This window comes from Stegostoma tigrinum, chromosome 30, assembly GCF_030684315.1.
Source record: "Stegostoma tigrinum isolate sSteTig4 chromosome 30, sSteTig4.hap1, whole genome shotgun sequence".
Classification (NCBI taxonomy): domain Eukaryota; kingdom Metazoa; phylum Chordata; class Chondrichthyes; order Orectolobiformes; family Stegostomatidae; genus Stegostoma; species Stegostoma tigrinum.
Window position 1 is genome coordinate 29091499 of NC_081383.1, and position 17617 is coordinate 29109115.

Consider the following 17617-nt stretch of genomic DNA (forward strand, 5'->3'; position numbering starts at 1 on the left):
TTTGCCTCATTAGTATTTAGCTTGATATCTTACCAAACACATTGAAAAAGCTACATGTTGAGAAATCTTGACATAGAAACCTAAGTGGTTACCTGGTAACTTCAGCTCATTGCTTGCTCCAAAGGACCGCACATGCTGCATAGGATCAAACAGTACCTCAGGGCATGATCCATGACCATTAGCCACACACATCCCTCATCTACAGACACTGGCATCTGACACTTGCAAACCCCTCATGAAGATTGTGACACCCCTCTGGTACACTTGGCAGTTTGGGAAACACAGACTTACAGTGCAGGGTGCAATGGCTACCAACGCCGAAAGGCTGCAGCAGGGACACTTTGTAAAAGGAGCAGCGAAGACAGTGATCAAGGTTCCGGCCAGTCATGTAAAGGGCTGCTCGTTGATTTAGGACAGTGTTGAGTCTCTAAGAGATGTACAGCATGAAAACATGCTGAAGAGGTAACAATGATAATTGATGAGGGAAGGGCTGTGGATGTAGTTTATATGGATTTTAGTAAGGCATTTGATAAAGTTCCACATGGCAGATTTGTACAAAAACTAAAATTACAAGGGATTCAGAGTGCCTGACTAAATGGACAGAAAACTGGCTTGGTCATAAAAGACAGAGGAGAGTGTTGGAAGGGTGTTTTTCAGAATGGAGACTGGTAACCAGTGGTGTTCCACAGGGATCAGTCTTAGGTCCTTTGTTGTTTGTAGCATATATCAATGATCTGGGCGAAAATGTGCGTGGTCTGATAAGCAAGTTTGCTGATGACATGAAGATTGGTGGAGTTGCCTATAGTGCCAATGATTGTGTAAGTATACAATAGGATATAGATAGATCAATAACTTGGGCACAGAAATGGCAGATGGAGGTTAATCCAGGCAAATGCAAGATGATGCATTTTGGAGGATTAAATTTAGGTATGAATTATATTGTAAATGGTAGAACCCTTAGGAACACTAACATTTAAGGCAGATCTGGGCATGCAGGTCCATAGTTCCCGAAAGTGGCAGCACAGGTAGCCAAGGTAATTAAGAAGGCATATGGCACGCTTGTCTTCATCGCATTGTACTCCACAACAGTACAAGAGTTGGAAAAACATGGTGCAGTGATATAAAAGACAACAAAGTGTGGGGCTGGATGAACACAGCAGGCCAGTCAGCATCTTAGGAGCACAAAAGCTGACGTTTCGGGCCTAGACCCTTAATCAGAAAAGGGGGATGGGGAAAGGAATCTGAAATAAATAGGAAGAGAGGGGGAGGCGGATTGAAGATGGATAGAGGAGAAGATAGGTGGAGGGGAGAGTATGGGTGGGGAGGTAGGGAGGAGATAGGTCAGTCTGGGGAGGACGGACAGGTCAAGGTTGATGAGGTTAGTCGGTAGGAAATGGAGGTGCGACTTGAGGTGGGAGGAGGGGATAGGTGAGAGGAGGAACAGGTTAGGCAGGTGGGGACAAGCTGGTCTGGTTTTGGGATGCAGTGGGGGTAGGGGAGATTTTGAAGCTGGTGAAATCCACATTGGTACCATTAGGCTGCAGGGTTCCCAAGCGGAATATGCGTTGCTGTTCCTGCAACCTGCAGGTGGCATCCTTATGGCACTGCAGGAGGCTCAGGATGGACATGTCATCTAAGGAATGGGAGGGGCAGTTGCTTATTGCGAACCGAGAGTAGTTGTTTTGCAAAGAGGTCCCCAAGCCTCCGCTTGGTTTCCCCAATGTAGAGGTAGCCACACCGGGTACAGCGGATGCCGTATACCACATTGGCAAATGTGCAGGTGAACATCTGCTTGATGTGGAAAGTCATCTTGGGGCCTGGGATGGGAGTGAGGGGGGGAGGTGAGGGGGCACGTGTAGCACTTCCTGCAGTTGCAGGGGAAAGTGCCGGGTGTGGTGGGGTCGGAGGGGAGTGTGGAGCCGACAAGTGAGCCGCGGAGAGAGTGGTCTCTCCGGAAGGCAGACAAGGGTGGGGTTGGAAAGATGTCTTTGGTGGTGGGGTTGGATTACAGATGGTGCAAGTGTCAGAGGATGATACATTGTATCCAGAGGTTGGTGGGGTGGTATGTGAGGACTAGGGGAATTCTCTTTTGGTGGTTATTGTGGGGGTGGGAGACATGGTTGAGGGCATTCTTGACCACTGCAGGGGGGAAGGTGCGGTCCTCGAAGAGTGAGGGCATCTGGGATGTGCGGGAGTGGGATGCCTCATCCTGAGAGTAGATGCGGCGGAGGCAAAGGAATTTTTGCAGGAAGGTGGGTGGGAGGAGGTGTATTCCAGGTAACTGTGGGAGTTGGTGGGCTTGAAATGGACATTGGTTTGTAGGTGGTTGCCTGAGATGGAGACAGAAAGGTCCAGGAAGGTGAGGGATGTGTTGGAGATGGTCAGGTGAACTGAAGGTTGGGGTGGAAGATGTTGGTGAAATGGATGAACTGTTCAAGCTCCTCTTGGGAGCATGAGGCGGCACCGATAGAGTCATCAATGTAACGAAGGAAGAGGTGGGGTTTACGGCCAGTGTATGTACGAAAGACGGACTGTTCCACATAACCTACAAAGAGGCGGGCATAGCTTGGGCCCATGTGGGTACCCATGGCCACCCCCTTTGTCTGTAGGAAGTGGGAGGAAATGAAAGAGAAGTTGTTGAGGGTGAGGATGAGTTCGGCTAGGCAGATGAGGTTGTCGGTGGAGGGGGACTGGTCGGGTCTGCAGGACAGGAAGAAGCAGAAGGCCTTTAGGCCATCTGCATGGGGAATGCAGGTGTATAGGGACTGGGCATCCATGGTGAAAATGAGGTGTTGGGGGATTGGGGAATTGGAAGTTCTGGAGGAGGTGGAGGGCGTGGGTGGTGTCATGGACATAGGTAGAGAGTTCCTGGACCAAGGGGGAGAAAATGGAGTCCAGACAGGTGGAGATGAGTTCGGTGGTGCAGGAGCAGGCGGAGACAATAGGTCGATCAGGGCAGGCGGGTTTGTGGATTTTGGGAAGGAGATAGAAGCGGGCCGTGTGGGGTTTGGGAACAATGAGGTTGGAGGCTGTGGATGGGAGGTCACCTGAGGTGATGAGGTTATGGATGGTTTGGGAGATGATGGTTTGGTGCTCAGGGGTGGGGTCATGATCAAGGGGGTGGTAGGAGGTGTTGGAAAGTTGGTGTCTGGCCTCAGTAATGTAAAGGTCAGTGCACCACACTACAACTGCGCCTCCCTTGTCTGCGGGTTTGATGGTGAGGTAGGGTTGGAGCGGAGGCCTGCCCGTTCTGCAGGGGAGAGGTTGGAGTGGTGTAAAAGTGATATAAAAACCTTGTTAGGCTGCATTTGGAGTATTGTGTGCAGTTTTGGTCAGTACACTACCAGAAGGATGTGGAAGCTTTGGAAAGAGTACAGAGAAGGTTCACAAGGATGTTGCCTGGTCTCCAGGGCATTGACTATGAGGAAAGGTTAAAAAGACTAGGATTGCTTTCACTGGAAAGATGGCGTATGAGAGGAGACCTGATACAGGTCTCCAAACTTATGAGAGGCATGGATAGTGTGCACAGACAGAGACATCTTCCCAGGGTTGAAATTTCAATTACAAGGGGGCACAGGTTCAAGGCCAGAGGGGAAATGTTTAAGGGAAGTTTTCCACGCAGAGTGGTCTCAGCCTAGAACACACTGCCAGACGAGGTGGTGGAAGCGGACACATTGAAGACATTTAAGAGGCACCTAGATGGGTACATGAATGGGGAGGGAACAGAGGGATACGGATCGAAAAATGGCAGGTTTGTTTTGAGATTAAATATGGCATGATGGTCAGCATAGGCTTGGAGGGCTGAAGGGCCTGTTCCTGCGCTGTACTTTCTCATTTGCTCAAACAGACCCTTCAGTCCAACTCAACCATGCCAACCAAATATCCTAAAATCAAATCCTATTTGGCCCATATCCCTCTAAGTCATTCTTATTCATTTACCCATCCAGATGTCTTTCCACTGGCAGCTGATTCCACATACATACCAGCCTCTGTGTTAAAAAAACTGCCCCTTAGGTCCCTTTTACATCTTTCCCCTCTCACCTTAAGACTATGCCCTCTAGTTTTGGATCCCCCTACTCGGGGGGAAAAAAAACCTTGCCTGTTTACCTATCCATGCCCCTCAGATTTTATAAACCTCTGTAAGATCACCCCTCAGCCTCTGATATTCCAGGTAAAATAGCCCCAGCTTATTCAGCCTCCCCCTATAGCTCAAAACCTCCAATCGTGGCAACATCCTTGTAAATATTTTATGAACACGTTCAAGTTTCACAACATCATTCCTTTGGAAGGGAGACCAGAATTGAACTCTTATTTCTTATTTTAATGCTTATTTCTCCATTCCACCCAAATAACTTCACTGGAAGTTCTCCCCAGGAATATCCTCTCCAAGTACAGCTTTAACATTATCCCTAACCAGAAATACCACATGTTCTCTTCTTTGGCCTGCACGCAAGCACCACCACCACCAGCACCCCACCCCCTCCCGCAGCCTCAACTTCTTACTTTCTAATAGCAGCTATACACTGGAATATGGAGATGCCAGGCCTGGCCTTCCCTGAGCCACGCTTCTCTAATAGCTTATGATATCCCAGTCCCATGTAACCAACCATGCCCTGAGGTCATCTGCCTGACCTGGCAGGCCTATTGCATTGAAATAAGTGCAGTTTAATTTGTTTCAAAATCAACTGTACCAGCCTCAGACTTATTTCTTTTCTTGCTATCTCTTTGAATGGGACCCAAAATAATAGTGTGAATAGAGATGTCTAAGACTGACACAGTTGAGAAGAGGAACAAATCAAACAGTGAAGGCAAGCAAAAAGTAAGGCAGAGAATGAGGTAAGGCTGACAAATTAGACTGCATTTATTTCAATGCAAGAGGCCTGCCAGGTAAACCAGATGAACTCAGGGTGTGGTTGAGAACATGGGACTGGGAATACCATACCATTGCTATAGTCCAGACAGTGTGCCGCATTACCTGGAGTGCTGTGCTGCACGCAATTGGAGCAGTTGACAAGATAATGTGATAGATGCTGAAGAGTTAGGGAACAGGAGCAGTTGTCTGACGAGAAGGATGACAATATTAAACTGGAGGGAGCTCTCCTCATGAATGACAAAGCTCATCTTCATCAGGTGTTACAAAACAGACTGAATCTCAGTGCCGTCCAGATACGAGCTGAGTGCTGACACCACAGACTGTCAAAATCAAGATGCCAGCATTTGCTTCACAGTGTTGGTGAAAACTGCAAGCTGCATTTGTTTCTTTTGTGATCTCCCCTGATGGCTGTCGATTTAAAGCTCATTTTTGACTTAGCCAAGTGTCTGCCTGTATGTGATATTCCCCTACTGAGAAAGGACGATACTTGGATAACCACTGGGCACTGGGGAAAGAGTATCAGGGACTCGGAAAGGCTGTTTAGCGTGGATGTGAGGAATTTCAGAGGACAGGTAATCTGTGTGGGGTGGTGGTTTAACAGTGACTAAAGTAAGAGAATGGCATTTTGTATGTAAGGCAGTGTTAACCATGCCAGCTATCTGCCATGGGCAGTACAGTGGCTGCTGTGCCATTACATTGCTGATGAGGAGCAGTGGCAGATCTCCAAGGTTTGTCCAGGTGCACAGCAGCCTTTCAAAGATGGTGTGGACACAAGGGTTGCTGGTTTTTAGGCAGGTATCCACAGTTATTCTGGAAATGGTGTGTGCTAAGATGGGGATAGAATTGAACGTAAAGGATGGCAAAGGGTTGGAGATAGGTACATAATAAGGTTAATTTGTTAGATCACGTGGTGAGATTCCCTTCAAAAATGCCAATGCAACTCACACCTAGACAAAAGTAAATGTAACATTCAGCCAGCTCTTTTATTATTTGATGTATACTGTGCTTCCCATTCAGTTCTGTACTGTAATTATTGGTGTGTTAAATGTGAGGGTGATAGTTGGAAATTTCCATTATCTGCCTATCCCATCACTGTATTTAGAGGGTATCCCAGTGTGCTAATGTTGCAAATGTGTCAACTGAATACGTAGATGTGCTTCCTCTATTTTTGATTTACAGTAGCTGACTGCTGGGGAATGTTTAAGAACATAAGGAACAATTTCCAACTGGGTGGAGCTGATCCTTGGAATGGAAAGGTAGATTGTGCTGACAATATACTGGAAACGGTGAACAAACAAATGTGAGACGCTTACTGGCTCCTACTTCTTCCTTTGTCAGATTCAGGTTTGCCATGTTGACACAGTGTGCCTCTAAGAATGAAGCTACTCAAATTGCCATAAATTACATTGATCCCCTCAATTGATAAAGGTTGCGGCAATCATGGGTTCCTCTTAAAAAATCCAGTCTCAGCATTTTCCTTGATTGATTCTCCATTTACTTCTTTCATTCTTGCTGTTTGTCCAGTTTTGACATTTTTGACTCAGCTTCTCAATAACAGTGCAGCTGCTGGAAGGCTCCAGCATAAGTCTTGTTGGGAGTTAACTATTTATTAATAGTCCATCCATTTAATTCCCAATTCACACAGTGCAACAAAATATAAAGTATCTATCCCAAATATCACAAGTATATCCACCGTATATCAGCTAACTTTCGCTTCCATAAGTCTTTAAGGGAAATGTCTTCAAAGCAATAAAGGAGGTAATTGTTTACTTTAAAAGCTGGGCTGACCTGTTTTATTGCTTGCTTGGCTGTTTCAGTTTCCTCTACTAACATTCACTGTCAGATTTGCAAAAATTGGTCTTCACCAACTTCAAGTTGTAAATTGGGAACATGATCCAAAATGTTTTTTGCTGAATGCCTTTCCCTTTGTGGTTTTGAATCATGTGGTACCAGGTCCCATCTCAAATTGTGCAGTTAGTTGCTTTCATCAAGGGAGGAGGCTTGGGCACTGCAGTTAGCCCCAAGCCTTTGGGTTGAGAGGAAAGGAAATCATTGGACTCCTGATTCTTTTCCAGAGACCTTCTCTGGCATCAGCCAGAGATAGACTCAGCTGTGTTCAAGCTCATTCACCACAGGGTCACATATGCTTTAGGTACACATAGGTAAAAAGACCTGTTCTAGGTATAAAAGTGACAGCAGAATATCTGCTGAACACACGGACCCTTGCAGTGAGCACAGAACTGTGTCTCAATTAGCATTGGTGTCTCAAGAATAGAGAGAGTCTGAAGGGGTGAATGTGTTTGGTGGAGGAGGGAGAGGTTGACAAATCGAAAATGTCATTAAATTTTAAAAGGGATAACTGAATGATTTGATTTGTTTTTGGCAAACCAGTGTGTCAGTATTGGCTGACTCGTAGCACTCTCATCTCTGAGACAGAAAGCCCTGGTTAAAGGCTCAATCCAGGATTTCAGGCCATACTCTACTCTTGGTTAAAATTCCTGGGCTGTACCAACTTGCACCTTTAACAAAAAAACAAGTGCTAATGTATCTTGATGCATAATTGAATATCCAAGTCACATCTGGTGGTATCAGAGCAGATGCTCAAAGCTGACAAAACAGTAAAACACTGCAGATGTTGGAAAGCTGAAATTTAAATGGGGAACACTCAGATAGACAACATCTCTGGACAAACAAACAGAGATAATATTTCAAGTCTACAATCTTTCACCTATTGCCTATTTACATTGTTCTCTAAAATGGATGTAATACATTCAATGGAACGATTCAGAAGCAAGCAGGGGATTTGTCATGACACATTCATCACATAATCCACATCCGAAAACAGATTAACTCATTTATTGCATTGCTGCTTATGGGAGCTTGCTGTGCTGAAACTGACCATTGCATTATCCTACATAATAACAGTTAGCACACTTCTGTAGTACTGAATTAGCTGTAATGCATATTGGAAATGTCCTGAGTTTGTGAAAGGTGCCAAATAAATTTGAGTCTTTTACAGCCTAAGTCAAATTGTTGTTGGAATGGGGGTACAATTGGAAAGCACCTCCAACCATAGTGACAATGCATTGAGGGGATATAAATACTTGCTGTCCTTCAATGTGTGTTACTTAGGGCTGTTGGGTGACAGCTTTAGCATCTCACACCAGAAACATGGTTGGAAAGCCCTGATCAATTAGTGGTCTCTGTGGAGGAAACACACAGATAAGTAAGCTGCAAGATGACAAATCACAGAATTACCAATGGGAATTGAAGTCATTAGTCAGTTGTAAATCTTGTGTCTAATTACCCTGTACTGTCATTGGTTTCTAACTTGTGACAACAGATTTGGTGCTAACTATGTGAACTCGTTGCCAGGAACATAATATACTGTATCAGTTGGCAGGATCTTCCCTTATCGTTGCCGACTTGTGGATTAAAGACAAACTCCAAGATTTCTGCATATCATTTAGACTGAAATTCAATGCAGTACTGACGGAATGCTCATTATCAGTACAATCATCTTTTGTATGAGATATTAAATTAAAAGCTTGTGCTCCTAAGATGCTGCTTGGCCTGCTGTGTTCATCCAGCTCAACACTTTGTTATCTCGGATTCTCCAGCTTCTGCACTTCCCACTATCTCTGTTAAACAAGCTTGTCCTTGTCTTCATCAGCCTCTGAGCAGGCTTGGTTAAAATTAGCCCATTCTTCCATCACTTGGTTGTTCAGGTAACTGTAAGAGATTGCATTCGTGAAAGAAGAGTAATAAATTAGTCCAATATTTATCCCTTAACACCAGCAAAACAGATGAATTGCTTATTGTTGTGAGGAACATGGCTACCTCAACGGCCTGCATTATGAGGTGACAACAGAAGTAATTTATTGCCTGTGCTGTACTGGATCACAGAAGCTGAAAGGCACCGAATAAACATAAATTCTACTGCCACTGAAGAAGCCTTTGATCAGGGTCGCTGATAGGAGTTCCAATGCCCTCTTGTGGTTGCCTGGTAATGCTCAGCCACTGTGAATGTTTGTGCTGTGTCCCACACTTTCTGTCCTCCTTTCAGGTGCTATTTGACTCCTCACCCAGGTAACAGTTTCATTTCATGCCAGGATCAAAACTGAGGCTAATCTCCATCTTCCTTGAATGACCACACACAGTAACTATCCAGAAAGAGTTCTGGGTGGTCAGACAGAAACCATGGAAATCATAGTCTCCATTACCACTCACTTGAGACCAGACCTGATGCGTATGACAAAGCAACACAGTGCGCCATCTGTTTCACACATCAAGCAACTGGTGGGAAAATTATTCTATTAAATTTTAGTAATTTGATGAATAATGTGTTCTAATTATTAATGATAGGTCTAACTCTTAGAAAGCAAATTTACATCCATTGACAAAGAATCCTGAAGGAGGCTTGAAACATCAATATTTAAATACATTGTGCAAAACACAGATATGCATCACTATTAAGATTAGAATGAGAGTGTTTCTTAATTACGTATGTAGCATTGGGTTTGTGATTGGTTGTTGCAGATCTCAGGCTCTGAGTAAATGCATGTGTATTTATGTGTGTCGTGTATTTCTGTGAATATGCATGTATTGAAATGTCTCTGTGTAAATAATATATTTTGCTTTGTTTTCACCTTGAAAGTTTGTTTTGAAAATTTGAACAGATGCTGACAGAAGACAGGGTGAATCAGGCAGCATGGATTAAGCTTGCACACTATCAGATCTGTTAATGCAGCAATTTCTCAATCCCAGGATTACGGAAACAGAAACTGCCACAGCTGCCGATAGTGGAGACCAAAAATAAGTATTAAAATCCATCAGTGTTTGTGTTGACTTCATGTTGTTTAAAACACCTTCACTGACTCGGGTATTGAAAGGTTATAGATTACAGATAGAAGAGGAAATTAGCTCCATAGTTATGACATCTAGACATAGGACTTCATATCTCTGTCAATACAATGGAGGATTACAGTGCAGTAAAACAATAACAACAACTACTTACATTTATGTAGCACTTAGTTCACAGAAAATATTACAAATTATTTTAGAGGAGAAAAATTAGGTAATCAGTGGAGATGAATTAATAGATATGGTACAAAAACTGAAAATTTAGGAACAGGAGAAAGAAATGGAACACTGACTGTGGTAGCACCAACAAAATGGTGAACTACAAGAAAAGTTTTAAGGTGGAGAGCAAAAGCTTACAATTATCCTCCGTCGTGTTATCTTTTGCATCAGTTTTATACACAAATTACACCCCTGTGCTGAGATAAATAGACAACAAATTGCAGAATAATTAATCCAGAACACAGAATTGTAAGATCTTCAACCTGAAACATTTAACTTTTGTTTCTCTCCTTATAAATGCTACCTGACCTCCTAAGTATTTATAGTAGCTTCTAATTTTATCTGAGTGGTTTAATATTGGTTCATTAATAATAGCGCTAATTCACAGACCAAATTCAGAATTCATATAAGGCCATCAATTTATCTGAGCCAAGATAACCAGTGGCCCAAGCCAAACATGGCCGTGTCTGGAAATTCCTAGAGGCCTGATTCTCCACCCATACTTCAATCAACAAACATACAGAATTGGACCGCATATACAAACCTATAGAGATCAAAAGCAGAAATAACACTACTCACCATAATGGACCAGTATAAATTCTAAGTTGAGTAGAATAACATTGCTTCATTGGAGGGTCCACTGATGATGTCACCTGGCACAGTGATGAAACGTCTGAACAAAAACAAGCCAGCTCAGCGAGCAAGCCAACAATCTCATTTTACATTCATTGTAGCACTGGAATTGACAAGTAATTAAATGCTTCCATTCTAGCTTGGCTGTTCCTTGATTCCACCATGCTGATGTCTACTCAGGGTCGCAAATTTCTGCCTTGGGTCTTAATATGACTGAACAGGTTGATTCCTAATCTGCATAACTTTAGGCACATGGAGCACGATGTCCTATGAGCTATTGAAATCTGAGTGTACGATCTACTTGCTTCCCCACTGTTGTTCTGCCTCTTCATTACAACATTGTAACTCAAAGTAAGATGCAGCCTGACAAGTGGATAAGTTGTCTCTGTTGATTGTAAGTAGTGGAATTTTAAAAATGATGGTGTTATAATTTGTGCTGGCAAGAAAAATAATTTAAAACAACTTTTTAAGAAGCACTGATTGGAAATATGTTCAAAATACAATACAGGCACGTCAGCTTTTGAGTTACTAAGTTTTAGACCATGGGAAGTGCTGCTCCATCTGGAGATGAATTTGTCAGAATTTTTTCCCAGTAATATTAGGCTCATTGGCTTGTAGCTTATTCTTACCACCATTCTAAAATGGTAGTACCTCATTTGCTACCCTTTCATCCTTTGGCTCACTCCTGTGACTAAAAACAATTTCAAAACGAATACCAGAGTCTCTGCAATCTCCTCCTTACCTCCTACAACGCTGCCTGGTGATTTATCCAATTTTAAACCTGCCAAATCAAATAATACATTCTCTCTCTCTCATCGCTAATTTGTTCAAGTATATCAGTTTCCCTCCCTGATTTCTATACCTATACAGGCCATCTCCACAGTGAGTACAAATGCAAAATTCTCATTTTAAACATCCTCTACATACTAATATCTCCACACAATATATTGACTTGGTTCCTAATGGGTCCTACTCTCTCCCTGGTTACCCTACTGCTGTAACATACTTATGAAAAAATTTAAGGTTTCTTTCATTTTACTTGCTATTGTTTTTCCATGTCTCTTCTAACTTCATATTTAATTAAACCCCTTAATGTTCTAAACTCCTCTGGTGTTCTGATCCTTCAGTACCCTCCATAAACTTCCCAACATCTCTTTATTCAATCCTGTACAACTTTGACATCCTGTGCTCCCTGAAATTGTTAGCCCACTTGTCACAAAGACTCGACATTCTGAGTGATTCTGAAGTAGGTTTTCTAATAGCTACGTGCAGACCATTTTGACCAGATCGTGTCTTATCATATTAAAATGGCCTTATCCAATTCATAACCTAAACTAGTAGTCTATCTTTGTCCTTTTCCGTCATTGTCCAAATCTTGCTCCGTTGTGGTCACTATCACCAAGTGATCCCTCACAATCACTTGTAACACTTCCTTTTGTTGCCAAAATTTAGGTCCAATGAACCCCTCCCCCACTCTCTTTTTGGAATTTCCACGTGCAGGCCTAAAAAGCTCTGCTGAACACACTTTAAGAATTTCACTTCTCTAAGCCTTTCACACATTGTCTATCCCAATTAATCTTGAGGAAGTTGAAATCCCGTAATATTACTTCTACACTTCTCTCTCTCTCTGACTGTTTGGAAGTATATAGTACACTCCCAGCAATGTGATTGACTCCTTTTTGTTTTCATACTCTATCCATGTGGAATAATTTGAGTACCCCTTCTACACGCCTCCCAGTTTCACCTAAAGATTAAGAAAAAAGTGAAATATTGAGCTGCTAATCCTGCACCTCCGCTATGTCTCCAGTGTTAGCTGGATAATATCACATTCTTGTGTGTTAAGGTTCGAAAGTGGGGTTTAGTGGGATGGAATAAAAAAATACTGTGGATTAATTTATCCAAATTAACACATTTATTAGCATTTATTATGTGTATGTGTATATAAAAAGTGGTGGTAAATATATTAAGCAGTAAATATATATATACTATATAAAGCAGCAGAACATATATTGCAGTAAATGTACAAAACACGAAATGTATATTGATAAGTCTCACACCCTTCCACCTGTTGGGGACCCTGCTTTATGACAACCAGTCTGGACAACTCGGGTTTCCTGGCACCATTCGTGATCCCAGTCCAAGGTGAGGTCCAAGAGCAAGTAACATGTTAGGTTGGCAACAAATCTCACTGCCTTGTTACAGTCACAAATCTCAGCCTGAGGTGAAGTCCACTAAATTGGGCAAAGTCCTATTCTGAATCTAAGATGACATGCTGTTTCACTGTTTCAAGGTACATTCAGCACATTTCCAGACATTCCATTATACAGCAAAACATCTCCAGGTAGCTCCGTCTGACACCCCAAAAGGACAGTTTTCACACACAGTTTAGTATCACTTGGTCACCTCTCAGTCAAAACAGGGTGTTTTTGCGTTAATGATAATGGGAACTGCAGATGCTGGAGAATCCAAGATGACAAAGTGTGGAGCTGGATGAACACAGCAGGCCAAGCAGCATCTCAGGAGCACAAAAGCTGACGTTTTGGGCCTAGACCCTTTCATCAGAGAGGGGGATGGGGAGAGGGAACTGGAATAAATAGGGAGAGAGGGGGAGCGGACCGAAGATGGAGAGAAAACAAGATAGGTAGAGAGGAGAGTATAGGTGAGGAGGTAGGGAGGGGATAGGTCAGTCCAGGGAAGATGGACAGGTCAAGGAGGCGGGATGAGGTGGTAGGGAGGAAATGGATGTGCAGCTTATGGTGGGAGGAAGGGATGGGTGAGAGGAAGAACAGGTTAGGGAAGCAGAGACAGGCTGGGCTGGTTTTGGGATGCAGTGGGGCAAGGGGAGATTTTGAAGCTTGTGAAGTCCACATTGATACCATTGGGCTGCAGGGTTCCCAAGCGGAATCTGAGTTGCTGTTCCTGCAACCTTCGGGTGGCATCATTGTCGCACTGCAGGAGGCCCATGATGGACATGTCGTCTGAGGAATGGGAGAGGGAGTTGAAATGGTTCGCGACTGGGAGGTGCTGGTGTTTGTTGCGAACCGAGCAGAGGTGTTCTGCAAAGCAGTGCGAATCGAGCGGAGGTGTTCTGCAAAGCGGTGCGAATCGAGCGGAGGTGTTCTGCAAAGCGGTGCAAACCGAGCGGAGGTGTTCTGCAAAGTGGTGCGAACCGAGCGGAGGTGTTCTGCAAAGCGGTGTGAACCAACCAGTCTGAGGAAGAATTTTTAGTGAAAGTGTCAAATTCCTTTCTGATGCTACAGAACCAAACACTAAGGTAAAGAGGGAGATCTGCTTCCCTCCTTGCTTTCTCCAGGGTTGCCAACTCTGATTGCTCCTGTATCCCAGGAGTTTTCATCACTTGCCCTCTTTTCTCCAACTCCACATTTCCATAAGTGCACCACTGATGCATCTGCCATTCCGGGTGCATTGCCAAACATCCTGATGTGAAAATTGCTGCAGTTGTAAATAGAGAGGAGAATAGCCTTAGATTACAGGAGCATTTGTACTAGCTGGTCAGAAGGGTTGATTAGTGGCAAATGGAATTCAAACCAGCTAAGTTTCAGGTGATGCTGTTGGACTAGAGAAACAAGGGCACATCATGGATCAGAAGAGGCCACTGGTGCCTTAAGGTTGAACAGATATATTAAGGGTTTAAGAAAGCAAATGTTATACCTGCCTTTATTAGCCAAAGTAAAACATTTAAGAGCCAGGAGCTTATGCTGAAACTGTATAAAATGTTAGTTAGGCTACATCCCTCATTCCTCCAATCTCCTCATTTCCATAAGTGCGCCACGGATGCATCTACCATTCTGGTGACATTGCTAGAAGTATTGTATGCAGTTCTGAAACCCACATTATAGGAAGATGTGATCACTCTGGAGATGGTGAGTGTTGACTTACCAGGATGTGGCCTGGGATGGAGAGTTTTAATTATCAAAAGAGACTGCATAGACTGGGGTTGTTTTCCCTGGAGCAGAAGAGTCTTGGTGGTGTTGGAGGGGGCAAGGCAACATGATTGAGATGTATAAGATTATAAGGAGTATAGACAGAGTGCATAGGAAGAAACATTTCCCTTTGACTGAGGTATCAATGATTGGGGGTGCAGAGTAGACTCAAGGTAATGGGCAAGAAGTTTGGAGGAGATGTGAGGAAAACCCCTCGTGCTAGCCATCTCCATTGAGGAAAAAGGATCTCACTGTCCACCCTATCTAATCCTCTGATCATCTTGTATGTCTCTATTAAGTCACCTCTTAACCTTCTTCTCTCTAACGAAAACAGCCTCAAGTCCCTCAGCCTTTCCTCATAAGTAATCTCAATATTGTTTACAATGTAATTAATTTACAACTTGATGTACACAAAAGTGTGGGGTGCCATTTATTTTAAATGACTGGATCCAACTGACCAACACATCAGTGAGAAGATACACAGTGTGGAGCTGGAGGAGCGCGGCGGGTCAGGCAGCATCAGAGGAGCAGGGGGGCCGACGTTTCGGGTTGGGACCCTTCAGAAAAAGACCCGGGGCATCGGCTTTCCTGCTCCTCTGGTGCTGCCTGGCCTGCTGTGTTCATCCAGCTCCATGCTCTGTTATCTCTGATTCCAGCATCGGTAGTTCTTATAATCTCTGAGTGACAAGACACATCTTGATAAACTTTTGATATAACAGGGTGTGGAGCTGGATGAACACAGCAGGCCGGGCAGCATCAGAGGAGCAGGACTTGTACTAGTTCTCTTGCCTTGGAGTTATTCACAAATTTGGCAAACTTATTTTCTCTGTTTAACTACTTTACTTCTTCATGGGGTGTGGGCTTTGCTGGCTGGAGCTTCATTTATTGCCCTAAATGACCTTGAGAAAGTGGTAGTGAGTTGCCTTCCTGAACCACCACATTTGGTGTAAATACGTGCACAAAGTTGTCAGGGAGGGAGTTCCAGGATTTTGACCCAGTAACTGTGAAGACAGTGATGTGAATTTCCAAGTAAAGGTGGTGTGCTGACTTGAAGAGGAACTTGCGGGGGGTGGTGTTTCCATGTATCTGCTGCTCTTGTCCTTCTAAGAGGTAGAGGTTGTGGGTTTTGAGGTGCGAACGGACCAGTTGTCTTCTGTTTCCTGATAAATGCTGAGCTGGTTCCATTGAATGTTTTGTTGATGTGAAAATACACGACAGAATACATTTGCTAAAAGTCTGGGAGCAAAGACAAAAAAGCACGAGAGCAGGCAGCAGGTAAAGAAGGGTTAGAATTCCAGGTGAAGTCTTTGCCAAAACCTCACTGTTCCAATGAAAGACCCTTCCCAAAAATGTTAGCCTGTAGGTGCTGACTGACTGAACGATTGTATGTTAGTAGCATTTTCTGTGCTTTTGTTTCTGTTGGTGGCTGTCTAGTTGATTTGCTTTGTGAATCTGATCTTTGGTGACTAGAAGGGGAATGGGTTCAGACCCTGCAGGTTTTGTTCTGGCATGAGTATAAAAGATTTCCAGTGGGGAATCGAAAATAACCGTGAAGACCAGGGGAGTGGGGAAATACACGTGTCAGTTCACTGATCTTCTAAACTATCAACTATAAACTCCTGGGAATGAATATTTTGCACCTCCGATTTTAGATGATCTAATTTTTTGGAATCTGAGAAGTATTTCCGAGTGTTTGCGTTTTTCAGTGTTCATGATATATGTATATTACGCTGAGAATTTGACCAACTCAGGACTATCTTATTTGTTTAACATATGGCAATATGAGTTAATGTTATGACTATATGTTTAGTATCACATAAAGGCAGACATGTGGAATGGTGCAGGAGAGATTTATTCAGATAGTCTCAGGGTGAGGGACTGTAGCAACATGGAGACACTAGAGAAACTGGTATTGTTCTCTTTTAGGCAGCGGAATTTATGGTGAGACTTGTTTCCGTTGACAGGAGGGCTAGAGAGTAGATTTAAATTAAAACATCGAAGGATGAAAAGTCACAACAGAGCAGTGCAAAAAGACTGAGCCAAATTGAAAATACATCAACATCTGAAATCCTTCTTTATAATTTTGCTGCACCTATACTTGCCATGTTCTGCCCTTTAATAAACAGAATGTAATTCTAAAGCTCTGCTGTACCTTGTTTTATAACATAGAGAGGCATAGATAGAGTTGATAGCCAGAGACTATTTCCCAGGGCAGAAATGGCTAGCACGAGGGGTCATAGTTTTAAGCTGGTTGGTGGAAAGTATAGAGGGGATGTCAGAGGCAGGTTCTTTACGCAGAGAGTTGTGAGAGCATGGAATGCGTTGCCAGCAGCAGTTGTGGAAGCAAGGTCATTGGGGTCATTTAAGAGACTGCTGGACATGTATATGGTCACAGAAATTTGAGGGTGCATACATGAGGATCAATGGTCGGCACAACATTGTGGGCTGAAGGGCCTGTTCTGTGCTGTACAGTTCTATGTTCTATGTTCTAAAACCTTTTTCACCAGAGCGTGGCAGGAATCTGGAACTCACAGCCTGTAAGAGTGATAACAGCAAAAAACCCTCATAATCTTTCATAAGTATTTAGATGTGCACTTGCTATGCTGAGGCATACAAGGCCGAAGTGCTGGACAATGACATTAGAATAGTTCAGTGGCTATTTTTTTGACGTGCAGACTCAATGTGCCAAGGGTCTTTCTCCACGCAGACCTCTGTAACTCTAGACTTTTCATTACATGAACAGTTCTTGACTGAACACTTTGGAGATGGAAGAAAAGTAGCAAGTAAAAGTGTTCAACTGCACAATACTTCATTTGCCTTCATAAGTTTGACCTCAAATTCCTGGGGACTTCAGGTCAATCCTGGAGTGTTGGCAACTTCCCCTTACCTCTCCAATCCTTACCTGCTGATAAGCCTTCTATCTTCATTTACTATCAGCTTTCCAGCATTCCCTGCAATTTTAATTATTTAAAGTGTGCAGAAGCGTTTATTTCTCATAAGCCGACACATGAAGACGCCGCCTCAGTGGCGGGAGAGGGGAAAGGGGACATGTGACTGAAGCCGGCCTGCGGGGTGATGTCACCAC

The 17617-nt window shown here is 43.5% G+C and overlaps 1 long non-coding RNA gene across 1 annotated transcript; it reads right to left on the bottom strand.

The window, feature by feature from the left end:
• Window positions 1–6952: 6952 nt before the first annotated feature.
• On the bottom strand, window positions 6953–17547 carry LOC132206092 (uncharacterized). Its single transcript, XR_009442814.1, has 3 exons — window positions 17435–17547; window positions 10535–10628; window positions 6953–8605 (listed from the first exon to the last, which is right to left on the bottom strand). It is a non-coding gene; the product is annotated as an uncharacterized LOC132206092 (long non-coding RNA).
• Between the last annotated feature and the right edge of the window lie 70 nt (window positions 17548–17617).